This window comes from Furipterus horrens, unplaced genomic scaffold (assembly GCF_987537825.1).
Source record: "Furipterus horrens unplaced genomic scaffold, mFurHor1.1.pri manual_scaffold_2, whole genome shotgun sequence".
Classification (NCBI taxonomy): domain Eukaryota; kingdom Metazoa; phylum Chordata; class Mammalia; order Chiroptera; family Furipteridae; genus Furipterus; species Furipterus horrens.
The window spans coordinates 160,258,582-160,279,790 of NW_028327172.1; positions in this window are offsets into that span (position 1 = coordinate 160,258,582).

Sequence of the window (21,209 nt, forward strand, 5' to 3'; positions counted from 1 at the left end):
CATTTAGCACTCTTTCTGGGGATTCTACCTTTCCTTTTGATGGGGGGTTGTTTCTCTGTCTCCCCATTTTTGCGATTCTTTTTGTTTGTTGGTGCTTCTTAGAATGATCAGTTCTTCCTGGATCTGCCTCTGGTAGCGTCAGATCATGTACCAGACTGGCCCTAGGCTGCCTGTTGGAGACTTCCAGGGATCTACTGCCTTTGTCTCTCTTCTTTAGTTGTTACTATACTCAATCTGTGATCAGCCATCAGGCTTAAGGACCGTGGGTGTGGCAACTTAATTCCTGTAGGCAGGGCTTTTATTTCCCCTTAGTATGACACCACTTGGAGGGGGATGGTCTGTCTGCTGTACTGGGGCTGAGTCAGCCCTGGCTGGTCCCGGGTGGGGGGGGTTAGTGTAGCTTCCACTTACTCCTCCGCCCTCCTGGATCTCTGTCTGTGTTGTCCTTGATGATATTTCTTTAATCTGTCTGGTTGTATTTCAGCTACTTTTTGGTGGATCTTTTTCTCTGGTTAGTTGATTGAGAGTCACTCTGCCCACCTTGTCTTGAGATCTTTTGTGAAGGTGCTGCTAAAACATAATTACACAACCCAGGCAAGAAACCCACACCCTCCAATGTCTCCCCCAAATACAATCCCACTATAGGCTGCAAATGAGCCCGTGTTAATATACTTGTGGAGATACTGGGACTCTTATTTCGTAGGAGAAACAGAAAGGAGTTGTTTTAAATGAAGGAAGGGTAATTATTTGAGCTGGAAGTTGATAGAGTATTAATATTAGCAATTGGGATCAAGGTTATGTAAGAGAGCAATTAACACTTACACTGTCTGTTTGAAAAGGAGGGGAGGGTTACAGTGTGGAGAGAGAAAGTGGAAGTATATAGTATTAGGATTATATAATCGGTATATACTATATGATTAGCGTGGGAGGTAGGGTAGACACAACAGACATCCAGGTAGACAGACAGCCAGAAATTGAAAGAGAGGGCTGGGGAGGTTAGAAGGTAGGAAATAGATTGAGAGAGAATTTTTTAAGGATAAAAATACAGAGTAGAAAATAGCAAGACAGGAAGGAAGAGAGGAAAGAGAGAGAGAAAGTAGAGAAGAGAAGGGTAGGAGAGAGAACAAAAGAAGAAGGGGAGGAAGAAGAGAGGGGACTGGATTAAAATTCTTTTTTAAATTATATGTTATAAAAAGATTAGGAGATTAAAACATGATATAAAGTTGCAAGATAGAGAGAAAAGGTGAATATAGAGAGAGAGGAATAGGAGATAGGAAAGCAAGAGGATTTGGGAGGAAAAGAGCTCAGAGGAGGGAAGGAAATCAGGAGGAAGAGGAAATATTAGGGAGGGGAGGATTGAAATTGAAGAGTTGGCAAAAGATAGGATGAAGGAGAGAAATACAAGCGGTAGGGAAAGAAGTGGGGGGGTGGGGTAGAAAAAGAGAAGGGGTAAGAATAGGAGAGTAAAGGGAGAGGGGGATAGATTAGAATTATAATTTGAATATTAAGAGATTAGAATATAAAGTGTAATAGGGAGAGAGAGAGATTATGTATAGGGAGAGAAGGAAAATAAGGACAAAAGATGAAAGAAAAATGAATGTAGACTGAAGGGGGACAAAATAAAGAAAGAAATTTAATAAAGTTGAAGGTGAGTAGCGCAGAAAAAGGAGAGGGTGAGAAAGGGAGAGAACTTAAAATTATAAAATTAACTGAGAATAGGATGCAGGGGAGAATGCTAAGGGGAGAGAAGGGGGGGAAGGGGAGGGGAGAAAAGGAGCGAGAATAAGAAGGGACTGACGGTAGGGGTAGTTAGAGAGAGAGTGAGAGATAAAAGAATGAGGATTTTAACTCAATTCAACTTTTATGCACAGTCTCTGGGTGTTTTTGGTTTGTTTGTTTTTTGGTTTTTCCTTGCTTCCTTCCTGAGTCTGCTCCTATTCAAAATTCCATGAGTTTCAAATCTTTTCTGGTTGGTTGGCTGGCTGTGGGAGGGTTCTGCTTGATTCTGGGGTTGCTAGTCTTTTTTTCGTGGGCCTACCGCCGCTCTGCTGTGAGCTGCCTTTAGTTGTCCCCTCCTGAGGCAGCCTCAGCCCTCCTCAGGCTTGTCCAGCTACTCCTTCCCTCTGTTGGTCCAGCCTGTGCCTGCCAGCACTCCCCGCCCTGCCTCCAGTCCTGTCTCTATTCCCCGGCTACAGCTTCTGCTCTCTTCCCTGTCTATATGCTTGCGCACCCCACCTCTCTCCCTGTCTCAAGATCATCCTTTTGTTCTGCAGGACTCTGGCACAGTCGGTCAAAGTGCCGGGCCCAGTGGCCCTTTCCTGCCCAGGGCCTCTCCCCTAGTCTGGAACTTTGCAGTGGCTTTCCTGCCTGTGCTCTTCTCCTTGCCCCAAAACTTTCTCTATTCCGAGCTACCGCTTCCGCTGGCTTCCCTGTCTATCGCCCTGCGCGCTCTATCTTTCTTCCCGCCACAGCACCGTCCCTTTGTTCTGTGGGACTCTAGTGTGGTCGGTCAGCGCAGCACTCTCCTTCCCCCGAGCTCTCTGCCGGTCTGGAGCTCCTCAGCAGCACCTCCCCACGGGCCCTTCTCCCCGCCCTAAAACTGTCTCCCCTCCAGAACCTCCGCCTCCGCTCTCTTCCCTTCTTACACACCCTGCACGTCCTATTTCTCTCTTAGCCCCAAACCTGCCTTTTGTTCTGTGGGATTCTAGCGCGACTAAAGAGCAAACACTGATTTCAAGAACACAGTTCTCCCCCGGTCCGGAGTTCCGCGGCAGCTTTTCTGTGCGGCCGGTCTCCTAGCCCCAAAACTGCTCCTTTGTTCTGTAGGGCCCTAGCGCAAGTGCTGGGGGCGCCCGGGATGCCGAGCTTTCCGTCGGAGGTTGCAGCTGAGGATGTTTCTCTCTAGACTCAGGTCACACAGTTTCTCCCAGTCCTGGTTGTTCACTGTTCTCTCACTCCTCTGGCTTTTTCGGCCAAATCCTCTCCCTAACTCCCTACAAGAATTCGCTCCCGGCTAGTGAGCTCTCCGGCTTGATACTGCAAACGCACGGAGTCTCAGAATGACTCAGCCTGCAGTTTGTGATAAACCCCTCCACCCCCCTCCACGCTGCTCCCACGATCTCTTCCCCGTTCACGTTATCAGATATTCCCACTCACTCAGTCATTCCTCCCCGAGTTTGTTCCTCCTGGATTGTCTCCTTAACAGGAGCGAGCTGAGAACACTGTTCCTACTCCGCGGCCATCTTGGTCCCCCTCCAGATCTTTTTCATCTTGTGCTTTCTTTTATACATGCACTTATTGGGTGATTGCTTAATTTCGCTCATTCATTCATTCATGGTAAGGCTGAATATCAAAGTCTTCACTCTAAATTTTCTTTTTTAGAGTGTAATCTTTCTCCATCTCTGCTCTTACTGGTAACCTGAGGACTCTTTGTCATGAGTGGTCCCCTGGCTCCCACCAAAATGGAAATAAAGAGTCAAAGAAGCCCCTGGTCAGAAATTGAAGCAGAAATATTTGGACACATGCCCTCAAAGTTGGATGCATATTGGCTCATTTAATCCCAGTGAATTAGGCACCATTAACATTCCCATGTAATAAATGATGAAACTGAGGCAAAGAGGGATTAGATAGCTTGATTGAAGTAAAACAGGAAGTAGAAGAGCTAGAAATCAATTCCAGGTGACCTGGCTCCTGAGTCATACAAAACTCATCTTATCCCTGTCCTGGAAGTACTCATGTCCAGTTCAAGTCACTGGCAGAAAACAGATATAACATGTGTAAGTGTTAAACTATGGACTAAAAAGAGTGTTGTGGGAGCAGAGAGAAAGGAATAGCTAACAGGCTGAAGGAGCAGGGGCAAGGGCATCCAGTCCCAGTTTAGTTATTTATTTTACTTATTTCATTTTTTTTTTTTAAGAGAGAGAAGGGAAAGGAAGGAGAAAGAGAGGGAGAGACTACGTGAAAGAGAAGTATTGATCAGTTGGCTCTCGTACCTACCCTGATCAGGAAATGAACCCGCAACCCAAGCATGTGCCCTGACCAGGAATCCTTTGGGCAAACTTTCCCTTTGCAAGACAATGTCCAACCAACTGAGTCACACTGATCAGGGCTCCAGTCTGAATTTAAAGAATGAATGAATTTTCCAAGTAGAGAGGGGGTGTGGACACTGATGTGCAGGAGAAGTGTGTGCAAAGACTTGTTAGAGTGTAAGTGCCTGGCTCTGTTTGAGGAATGCCAGGAGACTTTTTGGGATGAATCCACAGGAGACATTAGAAGATGCTGCAAGGGACAATGTTGAAGTGATAACTTGTCCTAAAATACCTTATGCATTATACTGAGGGTTTCAAATTTTATCCTGTAGGAAAGGTTGGCACAATGGGAGTTTTTAAGCATGAGAGAAACAATTGGATTTGTATTTTTTTAAAGAATTTTCTGGCACTTTAGAAGAGTAAGGTATAAAGGTTTAGACCATGGGCAAGTATGGAAATTAGAGGTTGTTGCAGTCATCTAAATGAGAGATGATGAGTGTACGATTTAGGGCAGTGGGTAATGGATTTTGAATGTTATGTTGTTGATTAGGGCCTTGAATACTAACATGCCTGTTTAAATTTTGATTCTGTCCTATGAGATACTGACAGATGTCAAGTATGTGTTATCTATAGTGCCCCTGATGATTTCATCTAGAACAATATTTACAATATTTTTAAAAAGGGACAAGGTGATTTTTTGTGTAGAAATTGTCTTCAAATTTAACATCAAACTCTTTTCTCTCTACTGGGATACTTTAGAATACAAACACAGAATTGATCTTTTTAGTTTCTAAACCCTCCTGAGATGTAGCCCCTGATAGAATCTCTGACCATAAAGCCATGCCCAGTTTTTCTCTGAAATGTCTGTTTGTAATCTTTTTTTCCCACAGTCATGTATAAGAGTTGGGCTATTATTGCTCCTGTGGATGGCAATAATGAACAAGCCTAAAATTACTTTCAGAGTCCTGATGATGTTCATTATATCTGAACCTGGAATCCTCTCCTTAGATAAAGTAATTAAGTCCTGTCTCATTATCGCCTCACTGCTTTGAGTTTTAAATACTTCTGAGCCATGTTAATTTGAAGGTCATTTTGTCTAGTGGGCAATTCAAAAGTAAAATGGTAATAAGTAATTTCCTTTTATCATTTTAAGAATAATACAATAAATTAGACTCTGGGATTGCAAGTGACAGAAACTCAACTTGAACTAGCTTAAGTAATTAAGGAGATGGCTTATATAACCTGGAATGGCGAGGATAAAACTTATAATGGCCATGGTAACTGGGTATTCAAAGACCTGGAAACTGATGAAAGATAATAGCTCTGACTTTTATTTCACCAAACACTTCTTTTGGGCCAGAATCAGGAAAAGACAAATGTTTGTGTTAAGAATGGACTTAATATAATTTCCAATCCACTTGTTTGTAACGAGTAAAAATTTTTTAAATCCAGTTATTTATGAAGAAGACAAAGAAGTTTTTAGAAATAAAGCTGTTTTGATATAAGACTAAAGTATGTTTCAGGATGTCATCATCTCATGAAGAAACAAATATGGCAAGGGAACATTTAGACTGTAAATACTGAGAGTTTGTGAGGACTATGAGAGTTTCAGTTTCAGTGAGGTGTCTCTTTGTTTGCTAACCTAAAACTCTGTGAAGGTCCTTGGGGCATTAGCGATTGCCTGATAAGGGCTACACTCCTATCTGCAGTGGCAAAAACCTTCCCTAGTGGACCCATAAAGAACATCAGCCTGCCTGCCAACACCTGCATCTTGCTTCCCTAGCAACGTGTTACAGCAACAGGGGATTCTTACTTCTGCTCTGGCAGCTGGAAATCAGCTCTGGTTTTGTTGCCGTCTCTCTCCAGTGCCTCCTTGTATAAGGATGTGCACCTTATATTGAATTTGGATTTTATTCCTTTGCCTCTCCTTGCCTGCAACAATAGTATGATTACCCCGTCATTTTTTCGAAGTATGTTATTTCTTTATCAGCTGCTTAAGGGATATTATTCTGTATGCTATTGGCTTGAGAAACTATAATTCCCACAGTGATCCTGTGCTAAATAAATTGCTGGCAAGCACAAAAATTAGTTTCTGGAGCATATCTTTGCTGTCTCCTCCCAAAACAAAATACAAATTTTTATTTTATTTTATTTTTTGGTTTTTCAATCATGGTTGTCCCATTTTTCCCCCATTGCTTCCTCCTCCCAGCCCATCCCTTCTCCCACAATCATATCCCTCCCCGTTGTCCATGTCCATGAGTCATTCATACACGTTCAAAATACAAAATTTTTTATCCCTGCTTATACCTACCTTTTGAAAATGAATTGCCAGAAATCATGAAAACAATCCTCATGTGGCTTATTCCAGAAAGATTATCCTGAGCCACACTTATCTTTGTAAGAGTTCTGCTCCCCTATCCATTCTCTTCTCCAAATAGTGAATATTTCTTAATGTTGGAAGTCATCATATTAGAAAACACATAGCATAGTTACTTATGGAAGAAAAGAGGTGGGCTCATTGAGAAGAGTGGCAAGAGAGTTTAAGGGTTAAGAAACTGGCATTTGGAGCCATATGAATTTGAGCTTGAAGCAGGATTGTATTATTTAGTGAATATGTGACTTTAGGCAAGTTTTCTAATAAAGTTATGACTCAGATTTCATATATTTAAAATACAGATAGTAATAATACCTTTTTCATAGAATTTTTTGACTGCTGACTTCCTAAAAATAGCACTAAAATAACTTATTGATCCAGCAGAGCCAAGTGCATTACTATCTGTATGAAGAGAGAACACTACTTTGATCAAGTGATCCTTTGTGTCAGAAGGGAAAGGACGAGGAAGAATGTTTACAACATTTTAGGTTACTTTAAACTGGTCTTTCAATACTAGGATCTGATGTGTATGGGATAAAGTTTAAAATATATATTTGGATTGGTGGACATAAGGGAAAGTTTTAAAATGCATCTTGATGAGTAAATAGTTGTTTGACAGTGAAGAGTTTGCAGAGTTGAGCAATCTATTGGTCTGAAAAGATGTTTCCATTCCAACAATTTGTGTCCTACAATTCAATTTAATTCTAGCACTACCTGTATAAAGAGTGAAATGCTCCGTCTCTCTGACTCCATCTTATTCAAGCCTGATTTGTTCTTATGGCCCTCAGACTAATAGCTTCTGCTTAGTTTTGCATATAGATATGCTAGTCATTAGAGGAAGTCTTGTAGCTTGAAAAGATAAGGGGAGTATGTATTGTTTATCAAAGATTTGCAGAAACTTCATGACTGGACTCACATCAACTAGCATAATCTTCCTCGGACTCCTACTTGCACGCGGATGTCTGTTGTGGTCAGTCACCTCTTTCCCTGCCCATTTCCTCTTCCCTTGACATAAAAGAAGCTGAACTTCCCTGGCTGGGTGGTTCAGTTGATTGGAATGTCATCCCGTACACCAAAAGATTGCTAGTGTAATTCCTGGTCAGGGCACCTGCCTAGGTTGAGGGTTTGATCTCTGTTGGGGTACATACAGAAGCAACCAATAAATGTTTCTCTCTCAAATTGATGTCTCACTCTCAAATCAATAAATATATCACCAGGTAACAACTGAAAAAAAAAAAAAGAAGCTTAAACTTTGTACTTTGAAGAGGTGGGATTTGAAGAACCACTAGGTCTCTCAACTTCTCAGTAGGCACCTTCTTGATCAATTAATTTTTCTTTACTCCAAATTGTTTTGAGTTTTGACCTTTTGAAGCATCAGACATATGGACTTTGGACAAGTGACACCTGGAGTCAGTGTAGACTCCACAAGCTAAGGGCAAAAGACAACCCCCACTTCAGACACCAGGTGCAAGTCTCAGGTATAACCCAAACTATTTGTGCTCTTCCAGGCTGACTACAAATTTGGAAGTTCACGACTCTCCCTCAAGTTTGATAATTCACTAGAATGATTCCCAGAACCCAGAAAAGCATTACACTTTAGAATATCAGTTTATTATGAAGGATACAAACAAACAGCCAGATGAAAAAATACATAGGAAAAGGTCTGGGGAAGAGGACAGAGCTTCCACATCTTTTCTGGGCGCCCCACCCTCCCAGCACATCAATGTGTATACCAGGAAGTTCTATTAACCTCACTGTTCATGGATTTTTACATGGAGGTTTATTACATAGGCATGATTGACTAAATCATTGGCTATGTAATTGAACTCAATTTTTAGTCCCTATCCCTTCCATAGAGAGTTCTGAGGGTGGGGTTAAAAATTCCAACACTCTATTCATGAAGTTGGTTCCTTTGGTGACCAGCCTCCATCCTGAAGCTATTCAGGGCTTCTCACAACCTCACCAACATAAACTCAAGTCTGTTTGAAAAGGACTCATTATGAATAACAAAAGACATTCATATAACTCAGGAAATTCCAAGGGTTTTAGGAGCCTCATGCCAGTAACTGGGGACAAAGACTAAATATATATATTTTTTATACCATAATGACTATGAGTCTGGTTAGCAGTCTGTTGTCTGAGGAGGAGGTTTGTTGAGAAGACTGTTATTTAGACAAATGGATTTTAAGCAAGTTTCTTAGACAAACAATAATGTTATTTACAATTTTACCTTCATAGATAAGAATTTCTTAGAATAACAAAGTAATATTAATATAGACACTCCTAGTTTGTGATCCTGTATGGTTAGTTAATGCAGGTTAATACAAGAAAGATTTTTCTTTCTCAGATTGTATTGGTTTAACTAAGAAAATATATTTTAAATGAATATCAAATTGATATAGCTAAGTTTACCTAGGAATGTTATGAGTAAAATAATAATCTGAGCAGGTAGATCAGAGAAACCTTTATGGAGGAGAATATTATTGATTGGTTTCCTGAAGGAGCAGTAGGAGATCATCAGGTAAATGAGAGGTGCTGGGGCATGCCAGGTGAAAAGAACAGGTTGTCCAAATGCACAGTGGCATGGTATAATATTCCACATTTGGAGAATCACAAGTAATTGTATATATATATATTTTTTTCAATAATTTATTTACTTGTTTATTTATATATTTTTAGAGAGAGGGGAAAGGAGAAAGTGAAACATCACTGTGTAGTTGCCTCTCACTTGTGCCCCCAACTGGGGACCTGACGTGCAATCTAGTCATGTGCCCTGACTGGGAATCAAACCAGCGACAGACACTTGGCTCCGCAGGTCAACACTCAATCCACTGAGCCACAGCAGCCAGGGCCTAGTAATTGTATATTTCCAAAAAGAAGAATGTAAGGGCAGGAGAGTTGGTAGGGGAATAATTCTGGCAAGAGATATAGCTGAAGAGTTAGACTGGAGTCAGATTTTGGAATTCCTTGATAGATGAAGTTTTTGCTAAAGTTTAATTGACCATCTTGCTTTGCTACACCATGAAAGTCTCAATACCTTTAAATTGCTATGGTTTGCTGTGTTATGCTGGGTCATTTTGAGAACTCAGAGCTGTCATTTTGCCTAGAAAATGTAATTCAGGTGGTGAGAGGAAAGGAGTAATAAACGCTGGACTACAGAGTCCTTGAAGGAGATCTTAGAAATAAATAATGAACTTATCCTAAAAAAAAAAAAAAAAAAAAAAAAAAAGTAACAAACCATGCCTGACACTGTAAAACAGAGGGAAGTGATGTTAGGCCCATAAGCATGTTCTGATATGATGCAATGTACATTTGTTCTCCCAAGTTACAAAGATCTTTATCTTTAGGATAAAGCTCAGGTGGTTTTAGAGAGTTGTATAATGTTCGCCCCAAATTCATGCCCACCTGTAACCTCTGAATGTGACCTCATTTGGAAATCACCTTTGTGGTTGTATTTAGTTAAAATGAAGTTGTACTGGATTAGGGAGGGCTCTAAATCCAATGACTGGTGTCCTTACAAGAAAAGGGAAGGACACAGAGACAGAGAGCAGATATGTGAAGAAGGAGACAAAGACTGAAGTAAAATAGCTAGAAGCCAAGAAATGCCAAGTGTTGCTGAATCACAAGAAGTTAAGAAAGTCACAAGACCAGCTTCTCCCTCAGGGATTCTAGAAGAAACCAACCCTTCTAGTAGATTGATTTGGATTTGTAGCCTTCTTCACTATTAGAGAATTTGTTATTTTAAGGCACCCAGTTTGTGGTAACTTATCACATAAGTTTTAATAAACTGATATGGTGATGTAATATTTTAATAATGTGAGAGCTTAATAATTAGTCATCAGATAATATAGTAGATTTGAAATTCCATCAGTTTTCCAAGTTTCACCACCTCCTAAAAATCAGTATCTGGAAGTTGAGTTACCGTATAGAATGATTTTTGTGGGGGAGGTGGTGAAACTTGGAAAATTGCTTCTAGTGTAAGCCTGTAGTGTTTAAGTTTTCTTGATTCTGTTTTTAGTCAATCACAACCTGATATGCCAAACAGACCCACTGACAAAAACTAAATATGATAAATAAAATATTTTAAATCTATATTGATGAAGCAGCAAGATAGTAAGAAATCCTTAGATTCTAATGACATGAACCTGGACTTCCACAAAGGTAAGCTATTTCTGATGTTAGCTTTAATCCTGGTGACATCTGCCAAACCTGGTAACCTTGACTTCTTAGTTTGGCAGATACAAAGAGCACAGGAGGCAGAAGACAAAATGAGACCACCTCCCTATCATCCATCACCATACAATACTGAGACTTCAAAGAATTACAACTACAGTGAAAGGATGAAAAAATAAAGACATTGTTTAAAATAGACAGGCATTTTGCCACCAATAGATTCTTACCAACATAATTATTTCAATTAGAGGAAATAGTGGTGGATTAAGGTCAGCTGAGGCCCCAGGCACAGAAGAAAATATTGAGCCCTTTTTAAAAAAAAAGAGAGAGAGAGACTGGGAAAATAAAAATACATGTTAACCATATTTTTAAATAAATAAAAATACCATGTACTATTAATGTTTTATTTTTAATAAAACTTGAAGATAATATATGTAAAATATAATTAATGATAGCATAATAATAATCACAAAGTTTTGAACTAATTGTAAGTACAAAGTAGCAAATATAATTCTATTTCTCCAATGAGTAGTAGCGCAGCTGCGCGGGGCCTATGCAGCATAGTATGTGTGTAGTATGCAGCATAGTAATGAAATAATGAAAATAAGCTAATATAAACATACTATCAGGTTTTACAGCCAATTGTAAACTTGTATGTAATTAAAATTGCGCATATGAAACCAATCTTGTTGTCATTAGAAAAAAAGTGTAAAGTTGGGGTTTTGCAGGGCCCTTCAGAAGTTGGGGCCCAGGGCATATGCCTGGTGTGTCCACCGTTAAATCTGCCCCTGAGAGGGGAAAAGAATCTCAAATGGGCAGGTTTAAGTGCAAAATGGGCTGATTTAAAGAATGAGTTTAATATGTTGCTACACCTAAACAAACTATATAAAAACAATAAGAGTGTATAATGGGCTTAAAACATGATAGAATTAGAATTCCTAGAAATATTTTTTAATGTATTTTATTGATTATATTGTTACGATAGTTCCAATTTTCTCCCCTTTACTCCCCTCCACCCAGCATCTCCCTCCCCCAGCAATCCCCCCCCCCAAGTCCATACCCATGGTTCGTACATACAAGCTTTCCCGCTTCACCCTTTCATATATTCTTCTTCTTCTCTCTCTCTTTTTTTTTAGTAAATATGTGATTAATTAATTATTTTAACAATAAAAAATAACTATCCCTCCCTCTCAGATATTAAGACCCTTTGTAATCTTGTAAAGGACAATGGGTGAAGGTCTCAAGCTCCTCTAGGTGCTTCAAGCTGGACATGGTCGTTGTCCTACCTACCCTTGGGTCCAGAAAACCCTAATAATAGTGGGGGTGTGGAGGGGAGGGTGGCCTTCCCACATGGGGAAGGATCGTGCAGACTCCAGGTCAGTTCGCTGTCTCCAGACAACGGCGTGCTTGGTTTAACAGGCTGGCATCCTTGTTGTGTTCTGGGGGCAACAGATTTGGCAAAAAGGGTTAAAAGACATCATTCAATCCATAACTACTAGATGACAAAAGGCAGGGATTAATTTTTCAATGTTCCACATTAGGAGAAAAAAAAGAAAAAAAAGGCTTCTTTGGAGGAAGGTGTGCTAAGCACATCTCACCTGTCCAAAACCTTTTTGCCCATTATACTTAGTTTGGGCTGAGGGAAATAGTTTAGGTTTCCCCACTCTCAGACCTTTAGGTCCTTTCAATCCAAGCCATTAGGATAGAAAAGAGAAATCAGTTTTAAAGTGAAGCCCACAGACCACCCCATTGTTCACCAACCCACCTGTTTAGTTCGGCCAAACCGTTGAGTCTCAGGAGGCAGCGCTGCAGAGAGGATTAAGTGAGGCTTATATGTACAGACAATCACTCAGGTAATGCGGTCATAGGCTTATGCCCTTTGAAAACAGAAAACACATGTTAATTTATGTAACATAACCCACAAACAAGTCTCTAAATCTGTAAGACTGTCTTATTGGGAAGACATCCAGTTGCAAGGCACTTGACATTCTACTTACCTGAAACTTAAATATCTTTGATGATATCACAGACATGGTTTAATTTTCAAATGAAACCATATTTTAAATGAAAAGAAACTTTTAAGACGATTAGCTGCACTACTTTATAGTCTACCACTGATCATTGTGATTTTCCTTGAATAATGATTTTTCTCCCTAAGATTACCCACCTTGTCATTAAAGGGACTATATTAAGTTCATTTTTAATTTATCTTGTTCATTTGCATAAACACAACAAGAGCAGCAAATGATCACTTATGATCTTTAGTTCTGCTTTGCTGGAACTTACCCAAGGAACACTTAGGGTGACTCTCAGTCTGCTCTTCAGGGCACAGAAGCTGGGCCACATACTTGACATTCATCCTTGCCTGTACACACCTGTCCTTTCCAAGTCTTTCTGGTTTTTCATTGTGCCTTAAGGTCCCTTCTAGCCATCTTTCAGGAAAACAACCTTCGTTCCTTCCCTGGAAAGGTTGCTGTGGACTGCACAACCAACCATGGTACCAGGCCTTTTATCTCGCGAGCTCTTTATTACCTTTGAAAGCCATTCCCAGTTCCTCAGGGATTTTTGGTAACAACCTGAGCCCAAGCATGTCTCTTTTAGGCTTGACATTCCAGTCAAAGACTTGGTCAAAAAAAAAAGAAAAAAAAAGGAACCTCTATTAACAACTGGTCTTATTAGTTTTATGCAAAGAAACTTATGTCATTGCTTACTTGTTTAGAATGCCAAACTCTGGAGGGATCAAATAGGGGGAAAAATATACAACGTGAAGGAAAATCTTTGTCCTAATATTCACTGAACTGGCATTTCCATTCTTCATATTTTCATTTTTCACCCACTAAAAAAATTTTTTTGTTTGTTTTTCCATTACAGTTGTCTAACTTTTTTCCTCCTCTTGCTTCCCTGCACCCTGCCCCTCCCTTCCCCCACATTCAGTCCCCACTCAGTTGCCCATGTCCGTGTGTCATTTATATATGTTCTTTGACTAGATCCTTCCCCTTCTTACCCCCTTCTCTCCCTCTCACCTCCCCCTTTGTTACTGTTAATCTACTTCTTGTTTACATAGCTCTGGTTCAATTTTGCTCATTTGTTTGTGTTGTTCATTAGTGTCCTGTAATAGGTGACAGCATAATGTATTTTTCTTTTGTTGCCTGGCTTATTTTGCTAAGCATAATTCTCTCTAGTTCCATCCATGTTGTTACAAATGGTAGAATGTCCTTCTTTCTTTCTGCTACATAGTACTCCATTGTGTAAGTGTACCACAGTTTTTTGATCCACTCATCTACAAATGGGCACTTAGGTTGTTTTCAGCACTTGGCTATTGTAAATAGTGCTGCTATGAACATTGGAGTGCATAGGTTCTTTTGAATTGGTGTTTCAGGATTTTTCAGATATAATCCTAGCAATGGAATTGCTGGTTCAAAAGACAGTTCCATTTTTAGTTTTTTGAGGAAATTCCAAACTGTTTTCCATAGTGGCTGCACCAGTCTGCATTCCCACCAGCAATGCACCAGGGTTCCCGTTTCTCCACATCCTCTCCAGCACAGGTTGTTTGTTGATTTGTTGATGATGGCCATTCTGACTGGTGTGAGGTGGTATCTCACTGTGGTTTTTATTTGTATCTCTCTGATGGCTAGTGATGTTGAGCATTCTTTCATATATCTATGGGCCCTCTGTATGTCCTCTTTGGGGGAGTGTTTGTTCAGGTCCTTTGCCCATTTTTAATTGGGTTGTCTGTCTTCTTGGTGTTGAGTCATATGAGTCCTTTATATATTTTGGAGATCAATCCTTTGTCTGAGATGTCATTGGCAAATATATTTTCCCATATGGTTGGTTTCCTTTTCATCTTGCTGATGTTTTATTTATCTGAGCAGAAACTTTTTAGTTTGATGTAGTCCCATTTGTTTATAGAATTCCTAGAAATATTAATGTGCATTTTGGAAGGGAGGTGATTGGAGTTAACTTTGATGAACTTTAGGCTATTAACCATGCTTATTAAAATTTCTGGAATAATCACTAAATGATTAGAAAGTCACTTGTATAAGTTTTATACTAGTTGGGGAGAAAGGTGAATGATTCAAATAAAAAAATCAATTCATAGAATAGAAATCTAAGGAAAAGACATGGCAAAAACAATTCAAATAGCATAAGGTAAGTTACTAGAAATAATTTTAAAGATTATTACAAATCAGAGAAAATGAAAAAGGCTAAGCTCATTAATTAAAAGACAAAGATACAAAACACAGTGTGGTATTCTAAAGCAAAAGAAGGGGTTAGATGAAGAACAGAATAAAAATTTAGAACCCTTGTCCCCCCCACCCCCCCCCCTTACTATGTCAGCGACCAGAGAAACATTGGAATTTTTTGGTGAAATATCATAGAGGAAAATAACCTGAAAACATGATAATATAACCCCCTTCAAAAAACTCTCCCAGTAACAATAGTATAGATAGCACTACTTCTTCATTCTGGAGGCTATGGAACATAATGGATGGGGGTGGGAACTAACCTAGTCTAGAGGTTGGAGAAAAGACTTCTCTGAAGAAATCAGATTTGAGCTGAGCTCTCAAGGTCAGTGGGATTAGCTCAGGCAAAGAGAAGTCTTACTACACAATTCTGAATGAGACAACCCCCATGTTGACAAGTTTGTTTCCCTTTTTGGCCTCTGGAAAGTTGGGGGCACAGCTCAGAGTGAGCCCTGGATTACAGGGACCTAGGAGAGTAGGCCTGCACTAAATTTCCCTGCCTTTCACTGCTATGAATTTATAAGTCAAAGTGTATGTCTCATTAATCCCATTTTAGGGGAAAGCCGATGAAAATGAATTGCTCAATCAGGACTGCTTCCTAGAAGCTGATTATAATCATCCAAATACATATGTCTGATTGAAATTGTTCATGATTGAAGACTTGATAGTTGAAGACTGATGGTCCCATGGAAATTTCATCAAATGTTTGATGCAATGAAAAATGTACTAGATTGTGAGGCATCGACCTCAGTACTTGTCTCCATTTCTTCTACAACCAGCTATGCATTTTAGGGCATTTCCTGTCATGTCTGTGCTTCAGTTTAACTCATCTGAAAGTAAACGAATAAAGTTGTATATTCTTCTATTAGACCCCTTAGAGCTAACATTTCCATTTTTCTTCCTAGGGGATGCCAAGACCTTCTTGTATTTTGGGTATTTGGTGGTTGGGCAATTGGATGAGAGCTATGATCATGATAATAGCAGTAAAACTAGCTAGCATTAATTGACTCTTCTGAGGGCTAGGCAGTGAGCTAGATACTTCACATACCTTACACCTCTTTCAGTACTCCAACAGCCCTAGGAGGTAAATACCATTCTTGACTTTATTTTACAGTCAGGGACCTGAAGCAGAAAGAAGTTAGTAACTTGCCCAAGATCACAGCTCATAGGCATGAAACCAGGGTCAACCACACATGCTGACTGCTAATGCCAACCACACACAGAGCACTTTTCTGAGGACAGCGGGAGGATGGGGAGTGAGAGAGACCATCACCAATTGAAAGAGAGAAACAATACAAACTAAGATGGGCCTATGGCCAACTTCATGTTTTGGTTTGGTTTAGGACAGGCCATGACAGGGCAACTACATTGTACATCTCCAAGGGGCATTGTTCTCACGAAGTCCCAGGTGAATGGCATGCTGTGGAGTTGTCACTCAGGGTCCTGGCAAAGTAACATGGACAGCTTTCTTTCCCCATCCCTTAGATCACTTACCCTTCTCTCTCACTGCTGAGAGGAGCCCAAACTTACTCTAAGTCTGAGGTGGAGGTAGGAGGTGGGATTAGAAAGCAACATTTCACTAAGAGAAGATTTTAATATGCTTAATACAGAAGAGAAAGTATTCTAAATTTGTTCAGGAAAGGATATTCATATGAATACAAAAAGACACACACAATCCCATTGGCAGAAATAATCCCTGACCCTTTTTCTTTCTGTAATACAGGATATATGAAAAATGTGTACAAACTCTAGGGTCATTTTGACATCTTTCCACATGGAAATGTTGGTCTCAGTTGCAAGGTGCACTCTTAGAAGTCCACAGACCCTTTCCTCTGCAGTGTAGAGAGCTCACTATGGGAATAGATCATAGAAATTTTAAATTAGCATGCAAAGGACATTTAAGTTGAAGGAGAGGTGATTGATAACAGTGTTGAGATTATTGTACTCTTGTCAAGAGGAGTATTTATGAATTGCTTCTGCACAAAAATAGGAAGGGCCTCTTACCTATAATCTTTGAGGTCCTTGGGGAAAAAACCCTCCTGTAGCCTTTGCCCAGCTATGCTGGTTTAATTAGAGACTATTTTTTTGATGATGTGCCAATCAACATCACAATCCTGCTGAAGGAAGAGCCTTATGTTATTACCTTTGTAACAAGAAATATGATTTACATAATTAGACTTCAAGAATAATGTCAATAAAAAGTATCAGTTGTCAAATTTATTCATTCCTTTGCTTATTTATTCATTCATTGGTAGTCCCACTAGTAGAATGCAGTGATTAAAATTTCTGTGTTTAGAATAAGACAGAGCTTGACTTAAATCTCAGCCTGAAACTTTCTAACTGTGATCTTGAGCAAATTATTTCATCCTTTGACCTTAGGTCTCCTTATTTGTAAATGGGACTAATAACAATGCCTACTTCATAGATGCATTATGAGGATCAAATGAAATAATGCTGTAGTAAAAACAATAAATGTAAACTATTAATATTAATAAAATTACATCTTTATATGTCCCAGAGAAACAAACTCAGTGAATAATATAGTAGAAATTTATATTTTATTTCCATCACGGCTTATTTCTTAGTAGTTTTGAATTCTGACTAGCTTAGGTTTTAAAATTTAAAAATAAATATATATTGTTTACTTTTTTCACCAGTAATAAAGTATCTTTCCACTCCTGCATAGAAGAATAGTGAATAATCTAAATTTTTCTTCAGAAGAGAGAATAAATATCTCTTACTTGCCTTCACTATTGAATATTCTTGCAAAGCTAAAACTTCTCTTTATTACTGACTTGGGCATAATGTATCAAGAGATTGGATGATGGCTTGTGTCTGGCCTCTTGTTTGATTTTCTATTTATGCCGAAAAGATATACAAGCATCTTCCAAGGTTATAGAGATGAAAGGAAGGATTAGAGGAAACTCTCATTGCTTCCTCCAAAGTGTTCCATGGTGGCTTCTCTTCTGAATGGTGATTTTACCAGTTCACATTGAGCCCTGCCATGAACTTAAACACTTGCACCAACAGATTTATCGAGCTCTTATTGTACTCTGTGTATGATACTTATATTTCTACAAGTTTTTACTTATTCAATGTTCATATTAGACACATCATGTAAGGACTATTATTACCTCTGTAATGTGTGTTAAAAAATTTTAGTGAGGTTAATGACTTGTTTAAATGACACTGCTCATTTACGTGTTAATTTGCTGAGTGCCTGCAACTGTGAAGTGCTCTGTGGGCTCTGAAGATGAAAGAGTTGGTATCTTTGTCCTCTGGGAGCTTGTAGTCTAATAGCAGGAGGTGAGGCACACACAGAAGACAGCATAAACCCTATAGGATAGATGGATGCTGTGAAAAGAAACATTATTCTTCGGCATTTTTTCTCACTAACACTTGTAAGTTCCCAAGTAAACCATTGATCTCAGACACATATGACCTTTTAGTATGTCACTGCATCTGTTTAGATTGTGTCTTTCCCTAGTCCTCCTCTTCCTCCCCCACTCCTTCCCTTCACTAATTATTAGGGATGCTTTGAGACTCAGCTCAGAGGTTATGTCTTCCAGGGAGTCATTCTTTAATCTGGACTGGTGGCTCCCGTTTTGCATTCTCACTGATGTCTAGGGAAGTCTACAGAATAAAAAGTGTTTGGGGGTTCATCCAGGTGACACAAGTACAAAATTGTTGGAGGTTAGAAAATCTGTCACGTAGGTTATGAGTAGCTTTAGTGTAGTAACTGAAAACAAAGAAGACTGGAATAAGGGAGAGTAGGATGCTGATCTCATCACTTTTATGACTACAATCAGTTTTGTCATCTTGAACTAACCATTTAACTTTTTAAAACTTTATAAAGTGGGTACAATAATAGTAACCTGATCTACAAGTACTTCACAAAACAGCTGTGATTTTTCAAATCTAACAATATGTAAAAGGCTCATTTAACTTCTTAAAAAAAAACTTTAAAGAGCTATTTCCTATCAGAATGACTTTTTGTCAGATCTTGATTTAGGAGGGATGAATGGGAATTATAAAATGGGACTTCGTCCCAAATGAACACACACACACTCATCACCCTATATATTTCTCTCTACCCATTTGGTCTTATTATAAATTACTTCACAAGAGATCTGTGCAATCTTGTTTCAAATATCTCAGATGATAATTCCTCCATCACTTGTGGGAGTAGGTCATCTCAGATGTGTATTAACTGCATGAGCAAGGATAATACTTTTGTTTTATTAATAAACTCGGTGACATTGACAACATTCTCCATTTTCCTTTTATGTTTGTGAGAAAGAGTATACAGGAAGTAGGACAACTTTGGAGCCAAAGATGAGGCTCCAAAATGAATCATCACCTATTGGCCCTTGGACCAGACAGCTGATTCAGTAATGTGTGTAAGCAGACAGGCATGGGGAAACATTGCCTGTTCTCTGCCATTTAACAACACTGTACTAGCTTAGTTGGCAGCCAGCTCCTTTCTTTGCTGTCTACTGAATCTTCTTCTCCTTCTTCTTTTTTTTTAGGTATGACTTCCTAAAGGAAATGAAATAGAAAATAGTGAGATAAGGTTCCTAAATAACAATTATATTAATCTCATCTCATGTCACAAATGAATACTGATGGAGAAATGAAATATGTGCTATATTTTGTATAAAAGTGCCATCTTCATCATATACCTGTGATGGATTGCTAAACCAAAGGCATTATTTAGTAAACTCCTAATTGGTGGAAATGGTCATGATAATCACTTGTATTTGAAAATTTGGGGATCTTTGAAGAATTCAATTAATTCTTTGTTTGGTTATCATTATAGGGGTTTTAATATTATGTTTTGAAAAGTTTGCCTTCATATATTTTTGGGGGTGAATGAGCTTGCTTATCAAGTTCTGTGATTATCAAAGAGGGCATCCTGTGCTGCCACGTGCACACCTGCAGTCAGTCTCACAGTTTAAGAAAAAAATGACAAGACTCTTTAACAGCACAGAATAGAAATGTAAAGTAAAAAGATATAAAAGTTGGCTGTAGGTAACCTCTTTCTCCTGGGAAACTGCAGGAATTGTCTCACGTTTATAAGCCATCTCTTAGAAAAGGATATGCAAGATGAAATAGTGATTCTCATAGTCTAACAAAGGGAGAAGAAAAATCTCATAGGACTTGGAAGAAATAGCCTAGTAACTTATTGTGGAATTGAATTTGGGATAGTGGGAGTATCTTAGATCTCATGCACAGACATTATTTTTTTTCTGCTGAACTACTAAAATAATCTTTTTATAAGTTGGTCGTGAAATAGTCCAAAGAAAGCCTTAGCATTAAGCTCCTATGTATAAAGGAACTGTGCAAAAGAAACTGTGATGACTTCAAAGAAAAAACCTACAAAACGGATTTTTTCTTCCTTGTCTTTTGCCAGGCAAGGTTATATTTCTCAACCTTTTCTGCTCACACCCAACTGAATTACTTGCATGAAGTGCTAATGAGATCCTGAAAGAAATAATGCAATTTTATATTCAGTGCTGAAAATTGGTGAATTTTAAATTCTCTCCTTATCGTATTGAAAAATGACCTTGAGTAAATTGCCCACTTGATCTTCCATACAATTTTTGTAACAATATAATGGGGAACTAATATATCAAATGGGAACACCTCATTCTGCTCCTGTGACAAGGCTGTTTTCTCTGATGAGCCCAGATGGAACCTTTTAGTTCTCAACAAATTGCCTGAAATATGCACAGAGACAGAGGCTATTCGCTACCCCTTATATAAAGGGAAGAAAATTAGCTTTGAAAACATACAGTCTTAAGTTCAAATTTCTGTAGTTTATCAGCTGTATAACCATAGGCTAATTACCTTACTTTTGAGCATCAGTTTCTGATTTATAAAATAATTCCTCTATATGTGTTAATGAAAGAAAAAGTGTTTTGAAAAACACTGCCTCTTACCACATGATATAATTAATTTTATGTGTCAACCTGGCTAGGCCTTGATATCCAGATATTGGCTAAAAATTCTTCTGATAATTTTTGAATGAGATTAATATTTACATTAGTGACTTTGAGTAAAGGAGATTACCCTGTACAATGTGGTGGGTCTCATCTAATAAGTTGAAGGTCTTAATAAAAAACAAAATGCACAACCTCTGCTGAGGAAGAGGAAAATATATCAGCAGAATGCCTTTGAACTCAAACTGCAACTTGAACTGCTGGGTCTCTCAGCCTGTGGTCTACCCAGTGGATTTTGAACTTGACAGTTCAGTCATGTGAGCCAGTCCCTAAAATAAAGATTTCTCTATGAATATATAGATACATAGATATAGATATAGATCTATATGATATGAATATATACACATATAAATACACACATACATATATATCCCATTGGCTCTGTTTC